This window comes from Haliotis rufescens, unplaced genomic scaffold (genome assembly GCF_023055435.1).
Source record: "Haliotis rufescens isolate VD_foot unplaced genomic scaffold, xgHalRufe1.0.p SCAF_9, whole genome shotgun sequence".
NCBI lineage: Eukaryota > Metazoa > Mollusca > Gastropoda > Lepetellida > Haliotidae > Haliotis > Haliotis rufescens.
Genome location: NW_025964383.1, coordinates 28957867 through 28983569, shown reverse-complemented (window position 1 = coordinate 28983569; position 25703 = coordinate 28957867). Strand labels below are relative to the sequence as shown.

The 25703-nt window shown below is 41.8% G+C and overlaps 1 long non-coding RNA gene across 1 annotated transcript; it reads left to right on the top strand.

Moving 5' to 3' along the window:
• The first annotated feature begins 9748 nt into the window (after positions 1-9748).
• Positions 9749-11787, top strand: LOC124130972. Its single transcript, XR_006860589.2, has 3 exons — positions 9749-9968; positions 10236-10304; positions 11707-11787. It is a non-coding gene; the product is annotated as an uncharacterized LOC124130972 (long non-coding RNA).
• Positions 11788-25703: the final 13916 nt, after the last annotated feature.

Below are 25703 nucleotides of genomic sequence, written 5' to 3'. Positions count from 1 at the left end.
AGTGTATGCTTCTTCAAGAACATTCAACTCTTGACTCATTACATACAGAATTGCACATTTACTTATGGTTACTTTACAGACAGCTGCCGGGGGGATATGTCATCTTTCTGATGACTCTTGTTTAAACAATTTAAAAAAGAGAGCAAAGTTTCTGACAGATCTAGGCCAGAAGAGTTGTACTTGTATGTAACTGACACTGCTCCCTAGCATTATCCACAACGTAAACAACAAGAGATAACAATATCGGGAATAATAGTATTGTCAAAATATTATGTAGTTGGAATTATTTTTTTTATTGTGTATTTGGTGATGACATTTATGTACTTATCTAACTACATACAAATTGTTAAACGAGTCCCTGTTAAGTATCGTCTTTATTGCGACCAATGTCATTCAAAACGTATCAAACGAGCGAAATTGGAACATAAACATTTGCTTACGAGGGCGAGCGTAATAATCCCTTTATCATATATTTATGTTCAGCACAATATCGAAATTAAGTTAACGTTGAAAAAGACTCGTCGCTGGCAAAAGGTTGGCGTGTAAATAATACATAGGATGCTGAAGATGCGACATTTCTCTCAATGAGCAGCCTGGCAATAAAGTGCGCAGCTTTCTCCGAGATCGATCATAAGAAAACATGCATGCAGATTATAACTAAATTTTTAAGTGTCTCGTTGTGCAGAGTTGCGTCCCTTGGGCACGCCAGAAACCTATGATCATGGGTTCGAATCCCGGTTCTCGTCCCGATTATGTTTCTAGGTTTGTCAGCATCATACCCGTGCTCGTGGGTTTCACCGAAGTGGTAAATGTCTGAGACCCGCATCACTTTGGGTTTTCCTCCCACATTAAGCTGAAACGCCGTGATATAACTGGAATACTGTTCATTCGGACATAAATTCGACAGATTCATAACTGACAACCCGAGTTGCCTAGCATCTACTGTCAGACTTAGCTACCTGTTGTAATATGTACCCAATTCGTTCACAATTATCCTGCAACTATTACTAGCAAATTAATGTCTCTTACAATTTTGAATATTTAAAGTTTTTTTCTCCTTTGAGTTTTGAAGAGTCTATTATAGCCTTGCATCGCATTTGTTGGATATATTTGTTTTCAGGGCCTGTATGACAGATTGAGGGTTTAGGTGCGTGTTTTTGTAGCGGCCAAAAATTTCCGAATACCGTGATGGGATTCGTACCACGGACCTCTTGATCAGAAGTCGGACACCTTGTCCGTATGACCAAAGAGGTTAACCCCGTCAGCAAACTGACAAGATAAGGATGTCATCTGTGGGACGACTCCACGCACTGCTACATACTTCCCCGTCAACAGAAGGCATGTCCCGAGCCGCTTAGTAGGGTACAGAGACTTTTGTTGCTCAAATTTAATATGAGCGTGCTCCGCCGCCAAAGTAGCGGCCATAAAATTTCCTAATCAACAGCTATTGTTGAAGACCAGATGATAAGGTGTTCATTGGATCAACTGAAACGTTCTCAAACCTTCTGGTAATAAAGAGTGTTGCAGGCAGAGCGTTTTCAGCATTGTCAAGAAAGGTTCGTGCAAAGTTGCGTTTTGGTGAATGTATTCATGTGCAATAGAACGTAATTCATCTTATAATCTTACATCACTTCAGTTAAATGATACGCCCATCGAACAACTTCGAGTTTCTTTAAGAGGTGAGTATATAAGTGCGAACATATATTGCGAGATGCTTTGAAATATTTACATATGGCTTGTATTACCATACTCACTCTGTCAGTAATGCTCCGAGACTCACAATCATCATCCTTCCAATATAACTCGCCTCTGAGTTGTGGCATGAGAAGCACGATGGTACATGGACTGTTCACTGGTTTTAATTATCTATTCTTTGTGACTTTACTGCCTCTACACCGAACTATTTGTGGTACAGTTCGTACGACTTCAAACGTTACCAACTTGGGCTTAGTTCAAAAGGAAGCCAAATTACCCTATTCAACTGAACTGTGCCTTACCACAAATGGACTCATGACCTGTGCATGCAGCTGTATCTTGACAGATGTCTGTGCGTCCTTCAATTTCCGGAATAACGATGGTCAGTGTGAGATTAATTCAAATTCATCTACCTTTGAACTGCACCATGTTCCTGGTTACATGCACTCAACAATCTCAAAGTGGCCAGGGGGCGGTCTGGTAGCCTAGTGGTTAAAGCGTTAGCTCGTCAGGGCGAAGACCCGGGTTCGATTCCCGACATGGGTACAATGTGTGAAACCCATATCTGGTGTCCCCCGCCGTGATATTGCTGGAATATTGGTAAAAGCGGCGTAAAACCGAACTCACTCACTCACTCAAAGTGGCCAGCCTTGTTCAGACCTTTGTGCAAATTAACTGTAGGCTCCAACACTACTTCAACATTTGAATCAGATTGTATCCGACACGGGTGTCTGGCGAGTGACATCCCTGCTATTGTAAATGCTACCTTGAAAAGTATTGTATCTGTCTCATTGAGCCCTGTTGGAATAGTCCCTGAATACAACTGTGAAGGCAACATTCTATCACAACCACACTCCACCTGTATGAATAATGGTCACTGGGCCTTAAAGGACTGTCATCCATTCCTGCCTGGCAGTTGTCAGGAGATCAAGAAGGTAATGTCTGTAAGCAAGAAGGGAGAGTATTGGCTGTATTTGAAATCATTTTATTCAACCAGAAGTAAAATCTTTTGTCACAACATGAACACAGAATATCCCGAAGATCCATTGACGCTTGCGTTGGTGCCATACTTGTCAGCCTTGGAATTTGAGAAACTGGAGACGACCGTGGTTTAGCGATGAATCACGATTTCTTCTTCACCGTCGAGATGGAAGACAACGTGTTTATCGCCGTCGAAATGAGCCTTTTGACCCACATTGTGTACGTGAATTCGAAATATTCGGTGGCGGCAGTGTCATGGTGTTGGGGCCGTAACCAACACCACGAGATCTGACTTGGTTGTGGTTCAGGGAAATTTGACAGCGAATCGCTACATGAATCAAATTCTTCAACCACACCTTCTTCCAAGCATTGACCACCAGAGGGAGCTGTTTCAACAGGACAACGCTCCACCGCATACAGCTCGTGTCACGGTAGACTTCCGTCATAATGCCAACATCAACGGCTTGCCCTGGCCGTCGAGATCTCCAGATCTCAGCCCAATCGAACACCTCTGGAATGAACTCGATCGACGTGTATGTCAGCGTCACAACACGCCGAACACAAACACTCCCACAACTGGTCAAATTGACGATTTTCGGCAAATATAAGATTTAATACAATCCATTTACCTATTTCTGTTTTATTTTCATTGTTTACGTAATTGAAAAAATATTTAAAAAAGAATTATAAATAGTATCTGTCATCACCCATTTCCCGATAACAGCCGCTGTCCGCTCAGTAACATGAAGAAATAACCCCGTTTTCGAGGCTTCGTATGAATAACACGTTCGTCGAAGACTGGCATATGAAACATCGCCAGACAGCTTATTCCTTCATCTACACGCTGGTAACACCGCCTGGAGTAGTTATAACTTGCGATTTCATTGGAAAATTGGTTTCTAATGACGCTTACTTGCCGAAATCTGCTTCAAGGTTCGTGATTGGTCAAATTTGAGCATTTTGACCTAAGGCAGCCAATCAATTTACAGCTATGGTACTGCCTCGTGTATATTATAAATTTCAGAAGTTGACGAAAGATTTACGACGAAAGGTTAAGAGACGTGACAAAGATTTTTCATGCATATATTTTTGCATCAAACATCGTGTCCGAGCCGAGAATTCAAGGCGACGAAAGCCGAGATGTCATTTTACTTACGTTACACGCGATCACACGAAAAGATGGAAATAATAACTTAGATGTAAGTTTGACAACTTTTAGATATACATTTGTTGGTTTTATTTATTACTTTGTATAATATATGTAAAGATTTGCTTGAAACGTCTATATTTTGCTCTTTGACATGTTCGATGTGGACCGTTGTCGAAGTGTGTCTCCGAGAATTTTATGTTCAATAACATTGCAGGAAATAGTGAATATTTTTTTCGAATTATCGATAAAAAATTATTAAATTGAAATGGAATACGTATTTCAGACATTGTGAAATGTGATAGATTTAAAAACGAATGATATGACAGGTAGGTTCATAAAAAATATATACTATTTTGACGTGACTACGGCTTGGCCGGATAACCGGCCTACGGTGTCTGGGGACTCTATGCTTCTTGGCCGGTATACCCGCCTACGGTGTTGAAAGGGTTAAACTAATATCAGGTTTACCATTTTCACTCCCTTCCTGAAGAAAGCATCCCCGGATAGCCCAGTTCTTAGGCGCTATCGCCTTACATCCACCCTTGCATTCTTATCCAAGGTAATGGAGAAGAGTGTTCTAGTGAGGTTACATATTAACATTTATCTAGGCTTCAGCTCCGCGAAGAATTCCAATCTGCCTACAAATCAAAACGCCGAAACTTCTTCGGTAAAAGCCCATAATGACGTTCCAAGATGTCTGGTTAGGCAAGAAGTTATGTTCGAACACAGTCATAGGATTCTGGCGTGCCCAAGGGACACAACTCTGCATAGCGAATACAGCGCCCTAGGTGATTGGGCCAACCGTGCCCTCGTACACAACTGTAACAAACTATCAAACTATAAAGATGCTTTAGATGAGATATGTATTGCGTATCATTCCATGAAGAAACAGTGTCAGTATTACACTATCACAAACTTCAAGATATATGCACAATAAGTGCAAAACACACAGGTACATTCACATTACAAGGGAGGCGCATTATAACAATTTTAGTTTAAAACAAGTGTATTATAATGGCTTGGAAACACTATGAGAATTGATCAAAACTATGGTAATGGTGAACGTACAAGGAATTTGTTTATAATTGTAGATATGATCTTGGAAATTGTTTCTGTCTAACTGTTGGTAAAACTTATTAAGAAACGTTCCTTATAACGGGGTGTACCAAATTCTCATAATTGAGGATTATTTGTGATTCTCTTTCTCGGTTGTATTTTATACAAGACATTGCATAATTTTGCTAATCTTACAAGACATCACATGTTTCACAGAATCGTTGTTTCAATGGGGTTTGTGTTTTGGTATATCTACCAGTTTCAATTTTTAGTTTGTGATTACTTAAACGAAGATTTGAGATCTATGAGCTTTGTTTTTACAATATGAAAGATAATTCTCACTATTTAGAGGATGACTTTACCAACCCGTATGTTCTTAATTTGCTGTTGGATAAATGGCAATCCCGGCCCTTAAAGAATGCGTGAACATTTTTATATGTGGACTGAAGTTTATTTACAGTGGATTCATTACACTTTTTTGTGTTTACTCTTTCAAAAGTTTGTTTTATTTAACCTAGCCAACATTTTGACCAGAAAGATTGATATTTGCCGTCAAAGCATGTTTTTAGAATGACATTTCTTGTGTTACCTACATACGACATGTAATCAATTATTTTATATATAACTGGTACTAATAGTGGGTATATACCAAGTTCTGCCTGAAAGGCCCAGTTATGTGTTTTCTTGCCTTGGTTTTCCTTGTGCTCACCATTTAAAGATATGGTTTCTTTTATTGTGATTCCCAAAGATAACTACATAAATAACAACCAATTTGTACTTTACACCAATCCTCTCCTCCCATAGCTTACACTTCCTTCCTCTGCATATAACATTATATGGCGGGGAAGAATTGATGCTCAGTAGCAATCTCTACTTGTTTTCACAAAACACAAAACAAATACTGGCAATACCGTAACACATAAAACGAGCTACACAAGCAAAACGAAATATATCTAAATTAAAACTATGAGCCTAAACAACTAATAAAACACCCCCAGAAAATCAAATTGTCGGTCCCTAAAATGAGTAACGACACACGTTACAATGAAACACTATCAGCCAAGTCACGACTCCTCTTTTATATATCCATATTTAACCGCCATTGTCACCAACTGATCCCTATTTACTTGGCTCTGGCGACCAAACCTGCACTAATTTTAATCCTTCCCCAGCACGCACAAACTAAGCCTAATAAAAGACTCCAAGTAGGAGAACCATGAATGTATTCTGGAAACAAAATGTCTGGTATAGATTGAACAGATTTCCCAGCATGATTTGTTTGTTTTTATGCCGTAGTCATATCAGTTATCGGTGTGGTGGCGATGCTTGGGATGGAGACATCAGCGGGTTTCATCTGCAGCACGACTCTGGCATATGTCAACAGTGTTCCAAGGAGCTGAAAGAAGACGCGTACGATGCATGGCTTCACATATATAAATGAGTGATCTAACGGTTGGTTGGTTGGTTGGTTGGTGTGTTGTTTAACGCCGCATTCAGCAATATTCCAGCTATATGACGGCGGTCTGTAAATAATCGAATCTGGACCAGACAATCCAGTGATTAATATCAAGAGCATCGATTCACGCAATTGGGATCGATGACATGCATCAACCAAGTCAGCGAGCCTGACCACCCGATCCCGTTAGTCGCCTTTAACGACAAGCATAGTCGCCTTTTACAGCAAGCGTTGGTTGCTGAAGACCTATTCTACCCCGGATCTTCTCGGGCCGAGTGATCTAATGTGTAAAGGGGTGGGTGAGTGAGTGAGCGACAATGTATTCTTTCATCGTACGCAGTGTGGTAGAAACAAAAACTGTCATATCAATGTTGATGTTATCCTACTCCACCTTGGTTCAGTTCTATCAAGGCATGTGAATTTGATGCGAACGGACACTTAACACTGAAGGTGACACAGGCCAGGGACGAATCTCAAATTGTTAAACCCCTCGAGGAATGTACAGTAAACTACGTTTATGACGACACGCTTATAACGAACTGACGGATATAACGAACTTACTTTTTTGTCCCAACTATTTGCTGTAGTTATGCTGTATATATATGCTTATAACGAACTACGGTTATAACGAACTAAAATTAGAGGTCCCTTTGAGTTCGTTATAACCGTAGTTTACTGTATAATGTGTTGGTGGCAGTTCAACGTTTATAACTGGAATGTATGCTGTTCCAAATGACTCACAGTATTGCAGCGTCGTAATGATTATTGGATCCGATATCGACAAACACCATCAAGATCGCATCTGATTCTGAGTTCCTTACTTTGAGTGTTGTGGACGTGTCAAAGGTATATATAAATGTATTAATGTAACAAGAATATAGGCTACTGAGCCATTATTTTGCACTTGTGGTATTGTATTTATGATTATTTGGGCAGCTGAGCTTCATAATGTAGTAAATATGCCATATGACTGTTCTTTTCTGCATGTAAATATCAATCTTATGTTTCCAGTCTACAGCATGATGAACAATGTGTGCATATACCAATTATAAACTTTCTCACTTGTACAATGCTCTGTATGTGTATACGTGTGCATTTACAGTAAACTACGGTTATAACGAACACGCTTATAACGAACTGACGGATATAACGAACTTACCTTTTTGGTCCCGACTATTTGCTGTAGTTATGCTGTATATATGCTTATAACGAACTACGGTTATAACGAACTAAAATTAGTGGTCCCTTTGAGTTCGTTATAACCGTACTTTACTGTACTATGTACTGTAAACCCCAGGGCACAGTGCTGTTGCATACGTTGAGGAAACACGTTGAGCTTTTCTCTGAGGGAGTCGTTGTCTCTTGTTTCAAGTGTCGACTTTCAGCTAGTGGTTATGTGGTATTGTGTATGTGTGTATGTGAGTGAGTGAGTGAGTTGGGTTTAACGCCGCTTTCAACAGTATTCCAGTTATATCACGGCGTGTCAGCTAAATGTGGGAGAAAAGCCCGAAGTGATGCAGGTCTTAGACGTTTACCACTTCGGTGAAACCCACAAGCACGGGTATGGTGCTGACAAACCTAGAAACATAATCGGGGCGAACCGGGATTCGAACCCACAATCATAGGTTTCTGGCGTGCCCAAGGGACGCAACTCTGCACAGTCGTGCCCCCGTATGTGTGTATGTGGCGATGTGGATTGGTCAGGCTTGGTTACGTTGGCAAATAAACTCTCGGCCGTGCATGGCAAAACGTGTCCCTCTTTCAATAGTGTTGTGTTGTGACGTAGTGAAACGGGGAATCTTGGAACCAAAACATATCTGTTGGACGTATGCAGCCGTATATAAGCCCAAGTGGCAGTTTACATTTGCCGTGCAAAACATCATTTACCATTTGGACATAGAAGAGTGTAAAATATCTTTCAGTGACTTTTAGAAGTTGTAGTGTCAATATAGACACGGTTGACGGCAATATCTTCATCAAGCAGATAATTAATTACCAGCTGGGTAGAACGTTCCCAACCATGTAACTATTTCCTCAACTGTATAAACCATTGTCGAATCTGAATAACATGACAACGTAGCTAAAATGAAGCTTGGCTTGAATCCATCTTCACATAGGCGGCAACTATTGAAGTCACAATACTGATAACATAAGATATGTTGGCGAAAATCCATAATCCATTATTTCTGTGTGGATAGAGCTCCAGATATAACAGAATGTGAGTGATTTAACCTTAGAAAGATAGTAATCGGTGTAACTCTCAATGTTTAAGACCCAGGTTTCCAAGGGCTAATACGTGTGCTGCCATCCTTGTATTAAAGGATGTTTTAATTGGCACATACTTCTTTAAGAACTCATTAAGAAAGGGATACAAAGAGAGGATGGGTTTCATTCCAAACAGCCTCGGAGTAAGACGTTGCTATGGTAATGGTTTGCTAATTACTTTCAGTTATCAATCCTCCTGTATTTGGATACTGAATAGTTAAAGTGAGTACACATTGCGCGGTATGCATGTGGATACTGTCAATACCACAAGTAGGGGTATTGATAATCACTACCACAATGACATATCGCGCATGTGTGAAGCATCATTAGCTCTGTAATGCCGCGAGAAGCGGAACCATAGCGATTGTGTTTGTAAAACTACCGAATCACTCAAGTTCAGTCACTTTTACCATGAAGGTCGAACCCTACGAGGCAGATAATGCAAAGGCGGCTACAAATACCCGCAGCAGTAGTGGGACCATGCTTTCTCCACTCGCTACGTCTTTACAGCTGTACGGCTTATATGTCCCACGGGAAAGGAAAGGCTTTGTGAAGAAACTGCAGTGGTTCTATGGCTGTCTTCTAGCGACGATTTTTTGGGCAAACATCATCCGGATTTCATCCGTGTTTCTAAGAGAAAAAGACGTTTCAGCACGACTTACGCTATCAGCATCTATATTTATAATGGTCCTTGGAAGTACATATTTGCATTCTGCTTCTCTTTATGCCTTTTCGAAACATCTCGACACGTTTCAATCAATGATGACAAGCTACCATGAGAAATACGTCTTTTCTTTTAAGCCAGCTCACGTGAAACGAATCCTGCGTTACATGTGCATCATAATTTCAGTGGCAAGTACTGGAATTACTGGAGGTATTTGTTACATTGCAGCCACTCCAGGAACAATTGCAAGTACGTTCCTAAGCCCCTTTGACGAGGTCTCTCCTGGTATGAGAATTGCCTGCCTCTCATTGCTAGGAATCATCATGTTTCTTCTGTATGCGAATGGCTTCAGTAATATTATTTATTTCCTGATTGTTTGCTACTGTCTTGGGAAAGAGTTTGATGCGTTCAACACTGCAGTTCAAAACATGATTACACAGAAGTGTTTGGATGAGAGACTCGAGACATTACGGATGAGGCATACACAGTTATGCAGACTTATAGCACAAGCAAACACGATGACAAAACATTTGTTATTCACAACTTTGACAATGGCAATACCAGTGTTTTGTTTTGTTCTCTTTGGAATCGTTCGTGGATCAATTGGGGTTGAGGATCTCCTCGCATCAGTTCTTATGCTAATGATACTTGTAGCAATCTTATTGTTTACCTTGATATCAGCAGGCATACTAAATATCAAGGTAATTTTATTTATTCTCTTTAAATAAAAATATGTTTAAAAAATGCAATACTTTAATTTATATTTAATTTTTATCTATTTTATTATATTAATATTATTATTTATTTATAATTTAAGGCAATTTCAAATAATATTTTTGTTCATCGATGTGAAGTGGTTTGAGATCCACACAATTGTGATACGTGAATATTTGAAATTTATGTAACAAACTGTCTGTATGAAGGAATAAGTGTTATGTCTTTTTCCATTTCTTGCTTTTCCACTGAAGGCACATGACTGTTTGGATGACATTATGAATGCTAACCTAGTGGATGTAACAGAACGAACCCTTCAAATCGTGAGTATGCACGTAGCTGTATGATTCTGTGACAGTGAGTGAATGAGTGAAAATGTAAAGTCTCGTCGGCATTACATCAGCCATACTGTGACTTGAACAAGAAATAACTTTATATCATATAAAGACCTGTCGACAAACGACAGTATAACAACCATAAGCATAAGGACTAGTTGAATAGGCAATGGACAATGGGCCAACGGGCGGCAGGGGATAATTATCACTGATAGGTAATAGCAGCCAATACCCCGTAGACTCTCCGCGCGTTGCAGGCGCCGCATCGCTAGTTCATCCACAAACAATGAATGAAATCAGGAAATTAAGTTTTACAGACATTAACGTTCTTGCATAGGTGACCACCTATCTTTATTCTTGTTATTGACCTGTATCTTTCATGATCTCCTACTTTTTTAAGAGTGTACATCATGTTTGAAAATATCTATCTATAACATCAATAAATTATTTTTGCGTCCGTTGATTATTCATGATATGAATTGGATAGATAAATGACGTAATAATATCAAAAAGCTTGACATTATGAGCAGCCCAGGGTGTGCTCTTTCTTGAAAAAAATCGGTGTTGTGTTTTTCAGATGTAATGTTATTTTCGCCAATAACACAAAAACATTAAACAGTATTCAAACACTGATCCATGACACATCAGACTTGAACACGTATCTTAGTGATAGAATGTCCTCTGTTCGATCAAAAGTGTCATCATTGTCAATTAGAATAAGGTTCCTTACTTTAATCCTTCACTTTGAGCTCGACTCGACGTGATTACATAACAAGGAAACGAAACAGTAAAGTATTTTTGCTCACATTTGTTGAACCCCAAAATTTATTGACTACAACATTTCTTACTTTTGAAAGATGACTTTACATGTGAACATGTACAAAGAAAAGTATCAACGACTAGAAATCGTGATCCATTGACCTCATAAATATGTCACGAATGTGACTATAGCATGTGAGCCTTCAAAATGTCATAACTGTAGCTAATGTGCATTAGCATGCATTGGTTTTACAGAGGATACAAGATATAAACACATACATGTGAACGAGTTGACTATGACTGGATAAGACACAGCGGTCCTTATCATTTTCTGTTTGCTGGAAAACATGCATAGAGAATATCTTATTGATGGCAGTACATGGCTGCTTCAATATTTTAACCATTAACTTATCATCAACAGTAAGTGAGTGAGTGAGTGAGTTTGGTTTTACGCCGCTTTTAGCAATTGTCCAGCAATATCACGACGGGGGACACCAGAAATGGGCTTCACACATTGTACCCATGTCGGGATTCGAACCCGGGTCTTCGGCGTGACGAGCGAACGCTTTAACCACTAGGCTACCCGACCGCCCCATCAACATTAAGGTTAACCAATGCATCTGGTTTACAGATCTCTATCTTCGCTACCCGGTTAAATGGACCTCAGATAGGCTTCCACGTCTACCGCCTCTTCACAGTGGACACGTCAATGATCTTAACTGTAAGTATGATAAGTTGAGTGAGTGAGTGAGTGAGTGAGTGAGTGAGTGAGTGAGTGAGTTATACATTGTCCCCATGTGGGGAATCGAACCCGGGTCTTCGGCGTGACGAGCGAACGCTTTAACCACTAGGCTACCCGACCGCCCCTGATAGGTTAAGACATAAATACGACATCCACGGATGTCTGAATACATGTTTCAGACTCGTTTAAGCATTTGCTTTTTTATTCAAAATTAAAAGGATATATCCAAAACCGACTGTTCCCAAACTTCTTTTAGACATACTAGTTGAGTGAATGAGTGAGTTTGGTTTTACGCCGCTTTAAGCAATATTCCAGCAACACCACGGCGGGGGACATCAGAAATGGGCTTCACACATTGTACCCATGTCGGGAATCGAACCCGGGTCTTCGGCGTGACGAGCGAACGCTTTAACCACTAGGCTACCCGACCGCCCCTTAGACATACTAGTTGAGTGAATGACGCCGATTAGGTTGCAACAGGTTACAACCTAATCGGTTGATTCGCCTTGCATGATATAAAAGCAGACCTGAGCAAATTGCACAAACCAGTAAATCATTGATGTGTGTTGATGTGTTTCAGTTATTCGGAACGTTGATGACGTATGTTGTGGTCGTGTTGCAGCTGAAACCGGAATATTGATAACATCGCTAGCTACAGGGTGTGTATACCCTTTAGCCACGTGGTCACTGTTATGGTTGTGTTTAAACTAATCAGCCTCTCGCTTGGACATTGTGCAAATATGTGGTAAGAAGAAGAAATGCATATATATGTTCTACGTTCATGTCCTGATTCCGTTGTGAAGTATGTGTGACTATAACTCTACGCTTATATATGGGTAAGCTCCACAACAGCGCTCACGTACACAGTTTATGGAAGTAGTTTGACATAATAAAGTCTATTTATTCCTCATTGCTTATTATACTTATTGGTTTGGTTGTTCGTTGCTTAAGCACACTCGGCAACATTCCAGCGATGTGACGGCGGCCTGTAAATACTTGAGTCTGGACCTGACAATCCAGTGATTGATATAAAAAGCAACTGTAGCAGGGCGGGGTTAACCTCTTTGGTCATGTGGACAAGGCGTCCGACCTCGGATCAGAAGGTCCGTGGTTCGAATCCTATCACGGGATTTTGAAATTCTATGGCCGCTACGTTGGCGCCCAACGTGGGGCTGAGCACATTCACATTAGATTTGAGCAAAATAAGCCTCAGTACCCTACTATGCGGCCCGCGACGTGCCTTCTGTTGACGGGAGAGTATGTAGCAGGGCGTGGAGACATCCTTACCTTGTCAGCTTGCTGACGGGGTTAACCTCTTTGGTCATGTGGACAAGGCGTCCGACCTCGGATCAGAAGGTCTGTGGTTCGAATCCTATCACGGGATTTTGAAATTCTATGGCCGCTACGTTGGCGCCCAACGTGGGGCTGAGCACATTCACATTAGATTTGAGCAAAATAAGCCTCAGTACCCTACTATGCGGCCCGCGACGTGCCTTCTGTTGACGGGGGAGTATGTAGCAGGGCGTGGAGACATCCTTACCTTGTCAGCTTGCTGACGGGGTTAACCTCTTTGGTCATGTGGACAAGGTGTCCGACCTCGGATCAGAAGGTCCGTGGTTCGAATCCTATCACGGGACTCGGAACTTTTATGGCCGCTACACAACGATCAACCATTTCTGCAAGCATAACCACCTGATCCATTGAGTCGCCTTTTAGGTAGCTACGGACGTTTTCTCATCCGGGCTCCGGGCCATGGCTAAAGATCCGAGGAAAGTTACTTCATGCACGGTTGCCATGCTTCATACCAAAGAGCTAACGTTTCATAACTGTATATTACGTTGGAGAATAATTCAATCTAATTTCAATCAGATCACGTCACGTCAGAACGACATTTAATCCGACCAATCAGAGAGTCGCTTACCAGATCATGAAAGTGACAGTCGGAATGTGATTTCTTATCATGCATCCTCGAAAACGTTTTACACAGGGTATTCCGAACGATAGTTACGGGCTTAACGACTGAATCCATACAATCTAGATAATCTATTAACCATTCCAGAATGTTCTTTTGTTCAGGTTTCAAATTTGTAATCGAGAATTTGTCAAAATATGTTTCGAAGCGTAGTCGCCAATTTGAAATAAGTGCCGTAAAGCACGAGTAAGCTGCCTTCTGATTGGCTAATGTCGACTTATTGTCAGTCATTCCATTGGTCGATCAATGTTCGCGCAAGGTCGGTCTGACTTGACCCCTAATGGGATGTCCTCAGATCTTTGTTTAGCGGATTATGTTTCTAGGTTTGTCAGCACCATACCCGTGCTCGTGGGTTTCACCGAAGTGGTAAACGTCTGAGACCTGCATCACTTCGGGCTTTCCTTCCACATTAAGCTGACACGCCGCGATATAACTGTAATACTGTTAAACGCGGAGTTAAACCCAACTCACACACACACAAAACACAAACCAAATACTGGTTATACCGTAACATCTAAAATTCACACATTTACGCCAGAACGTTCTTATATTGGATGTTTAAAAATGCTGGGATTTTGAATGAATCCTATGGCTTTCTTTAGCCACAATAGCAAAACGAGATATGGTTTTAATTAAATGAGTGAGTGAGTAACAGTATTACAGTTACATCGCGGCGTGTCAGCTTAATGTGGGAGGAAAGCCCGAAGTGGTGCAGGCCTTAGACGTTTACCACTTTGGTGAAACCCACGAGCACGGGTATGGTGCTGACAAAAGTAGAAGCATAATCTGGGCGACCGGGAGTCGAACTCCCAATCATAGGTTCTTGTCGTGCTCAAGGAATTGAGGGGCCTTAGACTACAGGGTCACCCAATCCCCCTCATCATTCTTGTATAGGCATCATAGCGTTAGATGGTCCTGCTTTTTCCACCATCTTCTTCCTCTTCTTCTTTCTCTTCTGTGGTTTTCTACATAGCCTGTCAACGTCCATGAGAAGTATACACAACACGAAGCCTATTATGATCATAACGCCAGAATACCCAAGGCCCTTGGCCGATGGCCTGTCGTCTGGATAGCTCACATACCGATAGATATACTGGGACAGTGTACGCTTGTCCAGAGTGAGGTTGAACTCTCTGTCACTTGTTATGTTGAAGGATCCAGATTCCAGACTGCAGGACTTGTTGAGGCAGATGGCGGTGAGGTCGTACTGACAGACATCGTCAATGTAGTCGCTGTTGCAGACACACACGAAGGCGTCGATACCAGTGCTGATGCACCTTCCGGTGTTCTTGCAAGGCGAAGACAAACATGGGTCCATGTCTGGAGGAAAGAACAGACTCATTCATGTATCTCGCTGCCTTGAAAAAATATCAATATGAAACATAATCGGGGCGAACCGGGATTCGAACCCACAATCATAGGTTTCTGGCGCGGCCAAGGGAATCGCGGCGCCTTAGACGACTGGGCCACCCGCGCCCCCAGCTGAACAAGAGAACATTATATAATAGATTTGGTCATATTGGGTTGAGATTCAAGTGCTCTTTCTTGGATTCTAGCCTATGAGGACAGGCGTTAGCCGTGACTAGCGAACGCTGCAAACCCTGGCCTACCCATGGCCAAAGAATTCGCTTGGGTGAATCCATTGTTTATCTGCTTAACATTTATTCGTTGACAGTAGAATTGTTTTGGTAAAATGTTTTGGAACTCACAGTGATATGTAGTGACAGTCAATGTACCATGTGCACTGAAAGATTGCATTTCAATGTGTGTGACAGCGAGATGACTTTCAGCTCATAGTTAACCACATTCTGAAAATCTTAAAGCAAAACAAACACCATTAGGTTCACTTACTTCACCAGAATGATCTGGCACGCTTAATGTACACGTCTAACAACTGCTCGCATTAACCGTATCAGTCGAAAGGATACGGAACTTTAACGCCAGTCTTAATCAATAATTCTATGAATGGATCACTGAAAATCAGTGACGACACCATGTGTTTGAAGCAATGAACACGAACTAAACTTAGTCATAATCTTGTTCTAAAATGTATCTATGACACAATATCGATCTAAGTGACGCCCTCCGTGGTCTCATGGATTGAGCTTCTGGCGGGGAGGAAAGGTCAGAGGTTCGATCCCCGGACGCGTCGTACCAGTGGGATCTTGAATGCGACGTAAAACCCAATTTCACCTCACCTCACCTCGTTAGAAGTACATTAAGTTTGTAATGTGGTTGATATATAATAAACTATTCAGTACATTACCGAGTCCAGTAAATCGTACATGTATATGCACCCTATCTAGCTCCTTAACAAACCCATCAATACATTTTAGTCTACTGAATAAAATCACGATTGTGTATTATCTTGTTAAGGAGAAGACGTGTTTCGTCGCATAGAATCCTGCAATACATCCTAATGTCCAACATAATTAATCAACACGAGCTAACACCGTGCTGTTCTACCAAGGTCAATAGATGACAATATCATACTTCACTAATGACGTGTTACAGTAGAGTGTAAACACTGAATTATGACGGCTGTATCGCCGACAAACATCCTAGTTTAAAAAAACTGGAGTGAGTGAGGGTTAACGCCGCTTTTAACAGCATTACAGTCAGCGCGGCGTGTCGGCTTAATGTGGGAGGAAAGCCCGAAGTGATGCAGGTCTCAGACGTTTACCACTTCGGTGAAACCCACGAGCACGGGTATGGTGCTGACAAACCTAGAAACATAATTGGGGCGAACCGGGATTCGAACCCACAATCATAGGTTTCTGGCGTGCTCAACCCAAGGGACGCAACTCTGCACAGCGAATCGCGGCGCCTTAGACGACTGGACCACTCGTGCCCCCCAAAACACTGGACGTGACCAATATACTTATATGATTGTGTGACATCAAAATAATATTGACACGTTTCTTTAACTTGAGCCGTGGATTAAAATTGAAAAGTGTGAAAAAACAGGTCACCAGCTTCATTGCATGTGTTTCATGTGGCAGATGGTGAACAGACCCGTGAAGATCCGGGGTAGAATAGGTCTTCAGCAACCCCTGCTTGCCGTAAAAGGTGACTCTACTTGTCGTCAGAGGGACTAACGGGATCGGGTGGTCAGACTCGCTGACTTGGTTGATGCATGTCATCGTATCCCAATTGCGTAGGTCGATGCTCATGATGTCAAACACTGGATTGTCTGGACTAGACCCGATTATGTACAGACCGCCGTCATACTGCTGGAATATTGCTGAGTGCGGCGTTAAACAACAAACAAACAAACAAACAAAGATGGTACATATTATGTTAGCAATAACATTTATTGTTGTTATTGCCTTTACCTACTCTTATTGTAATGTCCCACACGATTTCGCCATCCCCCCACCATACCGCCGCCACATACGACACGCACAGGGCTTCAAAATATAAATAGACTTACAGGCAATATATTTGATATTGCATTTCCCCACATTTCACGTCATATCTCACGAGATCTCGTCACTTCCCGCGAAACGTCAGATCTGGGATTTTGATATAAACATATGTTTATTCACGTGAACGGGATTTAGGGACAAGTTCTTCCAACGTTTACTTGCCCTCTGCCTGAGTTTGTCGAGTAGCCTAGTGGTTAAAGGGTTTGCTCGTCACGCCGCAGACCCGGGTTCGATTCCCCACATGGGTACAATGTGTGAAGCCCTTTTTCTGGTGTCCCCCGCCGTGATATTGCTGGAGTATTGCTAAAAGCGGCGTAAAACCATACTCACTCACTCACTTATTGTATGACGGCAATCTTGTGACCACATTCACTGGTTTTATTTATATGTAAAGTATTTTATTATAAATAGGTCTGTCTGTCTGTCTGTTTGTCTGTCTGTCTGTCTGCGTGATCAGAAATATAGGAATCACGATAAGCGTGAAGGGACATAATTTACACAGAAGCGATAATTGCCAACCATTATATTGGCGTCTCTTTTAACGAACAAACTCTGTGAATGTATAGGAGGTAATGACTTTGAACAAAGTATGAATTGTCTGCAGATCACAACCGAATTTGTTTGAGCAGTCAAGTAACAAGACATGCAAGTATTGACAAAAGTGATGTATAACATGGTAGAAGGCTGATTTATAATGTATTTCGAAATAAAAGTGGAAAAATACACACATATATGGTTCTTGAGCCCAATTAATGCTGTGTGTTACGTTGTTGTGCCTATAACGCCAAACGAAGCTTCACTTATATCTTGGTATTGAATTTAATTATTTGAATAGCACAACATATGGTGTTGATAACGTTATGACAAATACTGATTTTCTTTGGTTCTTAAATCCTCCCAGATTTGTGTCTTGGTTAGAGGGGACGACAGCAGAAAACCGAATTCATCCCAAGCTACGGTGATTTAATTTCGACAACCTAAGAACATGAATAAGGTTGTCCCATATGAGGACAATAGCCAGGAGGGCGAGGCACCTACACGTGAAGGCACCATAAAGGCCATGTTCGTTTCCATGTCAACGTATTTACAACTGTTAGGGGTATATGTGCCAAAGGAAAGGAAAGGTTTTGTGAGGAAACTACAGTGGTTCTACAACGGTTCTTTAGTAATGGTTCTGTGGGCAAACATGGCCCGGATGATATTTGCACTTCAAAGAGAACGTGGCGATTTGGTCCACCTGATGGGATCTGTTTCTGTGGTCATCGCCGGACTTTCATGTACTTATCTGCAAGCTGCTTCATTGTATGCGTATTCTAATCATTTCGACGTCTTACTGGACATGTTCGTTGGCTATCACCAGCGCTATGGTCAGGCTTATAATCAAATACGTTTGGAGAAGATGCTGAGGAGCATTAACATTGTGATCACGTTCATAGCAATAGGAACATCAGGAGGTGTATGTTATAATATTGCTACGACACAGGGATCATCCTTACAGTGGATGATGACCCCTTACGAAAACCCTTCTAGCAATATGCACATACCCTTCGCCGTTTTTCTGGGAGTTCTATTTGCTATTTTCATCGAATGCTGGGCGATCAATTTCGCCCATCTTTGTGTCATTTCCTATTGTTTGGCGAAGGAGTTTGACGCGATTGTTAATGGCGTGGAAGACACAACCGCACAGAAAGGTGTAGACGGGACATTCGAGTTACTACGAAGACGACACACGGAGCTATGTACACTTGTTCGACAGGGAAATAAGATAATAACGCATCTCTTTTTCACTACTTTCTCAAGTGGGCTACCAGTAACCTGCCTGTTCCTGTATGGGCTCGTGCATGGATCTTCACCTGTTGGGGACCTCCTCGTGTCTGCAGGAATGATGGTCTGGTGTCTTGCTGCCATTCTGAGCAGCACAATTGTTGCAGCTTTACTCAACATGAAGGTAACCGTACACTGTAAAGCCTCGTTCTTTCGATTTCCAATTTCATGCATCTTCCCGAGGCAAGAGAGGTAACCGACTTTAAAAGACCAGTTTCCACCCTGCCGAACTAGGCTGGAATTACTGGCCTCGATCGTAGCGCCACCAGTGGCTAGTACCAGTTATGTCCCTTCTTAGCCTCTCATATGGACCAATGAGATTCCACCTCTCGTATCACTTGCGTTTGCTTCAAACAAAATGGTGGCGCCCAGTCAGGACGATCTGATCGATAATCAAGATCTATATTGCAATAAAACGGGTCTTACATCGCGAAATGCATCACAACACGTGAGTACCTTGATTAAAAACATGAAAAGATTTGGAAAATATCTGCTGATAACGAGTTGGCGGTGCACATGTTTTGCAAATCCTGCAATCGACCGAAATCTGCACAACAGTTTACGAACCGGATTTCGATTTCGGTGCGCGATTTTGATTGGACTATGCAAAGACTCGTTAGTCCAGCCAAAATGAAACTCCATAATACCAGCCTAGTTCGGCAAGGGTGGAAACTGGACTTTTATAGTCAGTTAACTCTCTTGCCTCGGGAAGATGATTTCATGAGATACAGCTGGCGGTCCTGATAGTGACCATGTGCAAGGTATGTAGAACAAGGTTTCATGGTATACGTGTTGTATTGTTAGATGTGACGCTAAATAACGCAAATGCTTTGTCTTACAGCTCGGTACAAACTATGTTATCTATTTTCATGAACGATGCCTTGGACAAGTAGTTGTAATGTGTTTCCATTATTTTCGATGTTATTCAATCACGGAGTTGGTTTCGTATTTATCTGGACCATTATGATACATGACACTTATAAATACCCTCGTCTATTGATTGTCGATGGTCATAAGAGTGAGTGAGTTGGTTGGGTTTAACGCCACTTTAAACAAGATCCCAGTTTTATCACGGCGTGTCAGCTCAATGTGGGAGGAAAGCCCAAAGTATTGCAGGTGTCAGGCGCTTACCAATTTGGTAAAAAGACACCACCAGAAACCGGGATACGAACCCACAATCATAGGATGACCAAGGGACGCAACTCTTCACGAAGGCATCAAGATAAATAAACTTCAGTTCGTGGGGTAGCCAAGTAGTTAAACCGTTCGCCCATCACTCCGAAGACCCGGGTTCGATTCCCCACATGGGTACTATGTGTGAAGCCCATTTCTGGTGCCATCCGCTGAGATATTGCTGGAATATTGCTAAACGCGGCGTTAAACATACTCACTCACTCAGACGATATTGCAAAACAAGCTTTTCTCTTTTTCTCAGAATCTGTTTAAACCTATTTGCTGAAACTCAGTATAATTAATTGGCTTCTTAATAAAGTTGACATTTTATTATGGCTAAACCATCAATGTTTATTTCTTGTGTCGTAGTTTTCAATTAGAGCTCTCAGCAACCCATGCTTGCCGTAAAAGGCGACTATGCTTGTCGTAAGAAGCGACTAAAGGGATCGGGTGGTCAGGCTGGCTGACTTAGCTGATGCATATCATTGTATTCCAATTGCGTAGATCAATGCTCACGATGTCAATCATTAGATTGTCTGCTCAATCCTCCAGACTATTTACAGACCGCCGGCATATAGCTGAAAATATTACTTTTGCGGCGTTAAACAACATACTCAGTGAGACCTCAGTAGTTTAAACTTTCTAACAGTTCAACAGTTACTAATGACAACAAGTATGTTCGGAATTGAGCGACATTGCCGTGGCGCTTATGTTTTCAAGATGCATCAGAATATGTCCAACCTGAGCCAGCATGAACATGAACACCCTACTTTTACCTTTAAGGCACATGCTTCTTTGGAGTCGATTATGCATGCTGACTTCACTGACACTCCAGTCCATACCTTGCACATCGTAAGTACATATATATGAATTCGCAATTAATATAAAAATGTGTGACAGCTTACCGAATTCAGCAGTCGTAGTCAATTACAACAACTGAAATGTATCTGTTTACACAAGTTATCCTGCCCACCCTTTTCACGAACACCTGGTATCATCACTGATTCCCAGTGATCAGGGGGCACGGGTGGCTAGTCGTCTAAGGCGCCGCGATTCGCTGTGCAGAGTTGCGTCGCCTGGGCACGCCAGAAACCTTTGATTGTGGGTTCGAATCCCGGTTCGCCCCGATTATGTTTCTAGGTTTGTCAGCACCATACCCGTGCTCGTGGGTTTCACCGAAGTGGTAAACGTCTGAGACCTGCATCACTTCGGGCTTTTCTCCCACATTAAGCTGACACGCCGCGATATAACTGGAATACTGTTAAAAGCGGAGTTAACCCCAACTCACACTCCCAGTCATCAGTTCGTAAAATTATCACGGCTATTTTTCTTTTTACGCCCAATGGAATCTGTTTCGTCGGATAATTTAGACTTGGAGTTTTAAATTATAACATGCTGCCATGATGGAATTCCCTCTTAACTAAGTCTATTTTATTAAGCTTTATTCATCTGGTTTATGAATATTGCCAACTCACTACAATCTAAATACACATTTAACTGTATTTTGTATATGGTTTGAAAAGCACCGGGATTGTCTTTGTGTGTAATGCGACTTCAGAAAAGAGTCATTCAAAACGATGTCACACCATCATTTATGCTTATGACCCTAGTTTGTTTTGTGTTCAGTATAGAGGTATAGTAAGGACAGTTTTCCTCGGGCTCTTCGCTAATTACCATACCGTCAGATCAAGTGAAAAGGTGATATATGTTCTGTTTCATTTGTCCTTGGTCCTGCCGCTCCACGGGGAATCCGGGCTAGAACAAGCGGTCCTCAGCAATCAGTGCTTGTCATGTGTCAAACGGATCGGGTGGTCAGGCTCAGTGTGTTTGTAAAAGGGGAAGTGTACACGCAAAAATCATTTTCTTTCTTTTTCTAAACAAAACGCAATTTTAGAATTAATTAGTATCTGTGTTTAAAAATATACACTCATTTTTTTTCACAGTGAACGTAGGAAGCTCACAATAGTGTGAAAATGATATGCCGTTATGAGGCCTTCGTTTTTCGAGCTAAACAGGCCTGAGTGGAACGATGCTCAGGGTATCAGTCACTGGTCCAGACCCTGGAAGTTTCGCAGGCCGCTGTGATATAGCTGGAGTATTGCTGTGTGTGGCGTCACGCAATAAACAAACATACATCAAGGCCAAAGGAAGCCCAGGGCGGACAGAATAACATCAACGTTTAGGAAATATGTCATGTTTGATTTGTCCTGTGCTTGATTTCTGGTCCATCACTTGATTGTCTGGTTAGTTTAAATCCCGCCGTCGCATGGAAGTTTGGTTGGTTTGTTGTTTAACGCTGCGCTCAGCAATATTCCATCTATATGACGGCGGTTTGTAAATAATCGAGTCTGGACCAGACAATCCAGAGATTGATATCATGAGCATCGATCAACGCAATTGGGATCGATGACATGCATCAACCAAGTCAGTGAGCCTGACCACCCGATCCCGTTAGTCGCCTTTTACGACAAGCATAGTCACCTTTTACGGCAAGCATGGGTTGCTGAAGACCTATTCTACCCCGGATCTTCACGGGTCCGCATGGAAGGAGTTCTACTGCTCGGCGTCGGGCAACAAACACTCCTTGTATGAATGGCGGGTGCTACCGGTAGGGCAGGACATGCGTAACCACTTCGCGAACACCTGTGTCATCCCTGATTTTCAGTCATCCAATCATATATTTTTTACCGGTGCGTATACAGCTAGTATTTCTTTTGTACCCAGTGGAATCTGTTTCGTGGAATAAAAGACACTCATTGTTTTCTGACGTTGACGTTTTATATGGTTTATCAAAGTATTTGTTTGTCTACAAGTTGAGTACGTTCTCGCCCTGGATTCTCGTGTACGAGGTTTTTAATGTGATTCCAGGTGTCCATCTTTGTATCCCGGTTAAATGGGCCCCTGATTGGTTTTAACGTCTATGGACCATTCACTATTGACACATCGATGCTCCTAACCGTAAGTACATCTGCTCATATGATCCATCTTCCCGAGGCCGGAGTACCCACTAACCTTTTTATCAAAGTCTTGTTTCCACCCTTGCCATATCATACCCACTTTCCGGCGCTAAATATGATTGGACAAGCGCACATATCGATAGTCCAATCATAGGACGTTTAACAAAATCAACATCCAAGACTGGTACATATTCGTACGAAAGTGATTTACCACCACCTGTCTTTGTTGATACGAATATGTCTTTCTCATCTCAGCATTGCCTGTGTTTGTCTGTCAGGGATGAAATCGCGAATGTTTTCGTTCTCTGACGTCGTAGTCGCCATCGATGTGAAGCCATACGAGATAAGAAAAGCGATCTGATTGGATATCGCATTTTCATAACAAGGGGCACAACTCGTGTTTTACGCGTGGTGGCGCCAGGGTCGAGCCACGAAAAGTGGCCTTGTTGTGTCAAGGGAAGACACTAGGCCTTGATATAGGCTAGTGGACACGCGTCCCCCGGGAAGATGGTATTACAGTAAACTACGGTTATAACGAACACGCTTATAACGAACTGACGGATATAACGAACTTACTTTTTGGTCCCAACTACTTGCTGTAGTCATGCTGTATATGTACTTATAACGAACTACGGTTATAACGAACTAAAATTAGTAGTCCCTCTGAGTTCGTTATAAACGTAGTTTACTGTATAATGATATACGGCTTGACAGGATACATACTTGCACGTTCACGTTACTATTTGACCTACATTGCTGATTCTAGGTTTCACTCGAAATCGGTTTTGTTAAATGATTTCAGGAGTACTGCTTATTTAACAAAATAGATTTCGAGTTAAACCTTGAATGCCGCCATGACTTATTGAGCAGCGGGACACAAGTGACACTATGGCTCTTTGGGGGTATTTACTTTATTGAAATACCCATACATTATTATTGTATATAAGTTGGACGGTTCTCTCGTTGGGGTAACGTAGACATTGGCGTGTTACCCTGTCACACCTAAGGTCCGTGTTCGATTCCCCTGATGCCGACTGATTATATTGCTGGAATAGTGCTAGAAGCGGCGTAAAGTTATACTCACTCATGTACACCTGATGTACCGCATGCTTGCCGTAAAAGGTGACTTTGCTTGTCGTAAAAGGCGACTAACGGGATCGGGTGGTCAGGCTCGCTGACTTGGTTGATGCATGTCATCGATCCCAATTGCGTGGATCGATGCTCATGCTATCAATCTCTGGATTGTCTGGTCAAGACTCGATTATTTACAGACCGCCGTCATGGAATATTGCTGAGTGCGGCGTTAAACAACAAACCAACCAACCAAATCATAGTATACTGTATGTCCATCAACAAGCATGAATCAACAACGTACATTTTTCACAAAAGGTCTTTGATAGGATGTGCTCAGCGCGCAGGTAAAAAATCAGGTGAAGTTCAGCAACGTCGGTCGCGGAGAGTCCTTGGATGAGTGACCGCGTTTCGGCTGCTGGCTCCTGAGAGTTTCTAGGGCTTCTGTCCTGTCCCACACCGAAGCACATGTTACATCTGTGGCGTCTCCTTGGGCAACAAACTTTGTTCGAAATGTGCCTCTGTTCACCCAGCAGTGAATGGGTAGCCGGTAAAATTAAGTGGCAATGTGATTGTTAACCTTCTTGCGCCTAACAGGCAGCTTGGGTTGTGTACTCCCCAGGGAGCTGCTGCTGATATTATTATCATTTTTCTTATTCTCAGCCGTATTGTTATGTTACTGTTTTTCGTTAGCATCTACAAGTCAGATAAAAGTCGCTGTTGCTTCTTATACGTATCAAACTATCTCGTGAAGGAATATACATGTATAAAGATAAATCAGCCACATTTAATGTAAATATATACGTTTCGTTTCAGTTGGTTGGGACTTTGTTTGCGTACACCACCGTTGTGATGCAATTGAAGCCAGAGTATTGAGTCAACAGTCACTTTGAGATCACCAAGAACGAACAATCTTAGCAATCCGACATTGCGATATCTAACAACACTATCATGACCTTTGCAACTTTTTGTGTCGTTTGGATGAAGGATCTATGATCCGTTCGATCGAATCCCGTTGTTGAGCCCGCTATTCACAAAATTTGCTAATGGCAGTAAGTATTAAGTGTCTGACGCCCCAAGTAACGAGTGGATAAACGGAAGTCCTTTAACACAACAAAACCCAGAACCTTACAATCTGAAACAAATATTATAAAACTGAAATGTATTTGGATTCCTCTCATTTTAAATGTAATGCTGTCTCCAATAAAACTTGAGTAATAAGTATAAATAAATAAATAAATAGATACACGCATCTGTATGGGCGGTATACGGCTGTAATGCTTTTACAACACTTCTACTTCTGGATGTCGCACATATATCGCTGCAGTGACGTCATATATTGCTGTATCACCATCATATATTGTGCTGGTGTCATCATATATAGTTGTAGTATAATCATGTGGTAATGTAGTATAATCATTATTGTTTTTGCACACTCATATATTGTTGTAGTATAAACAT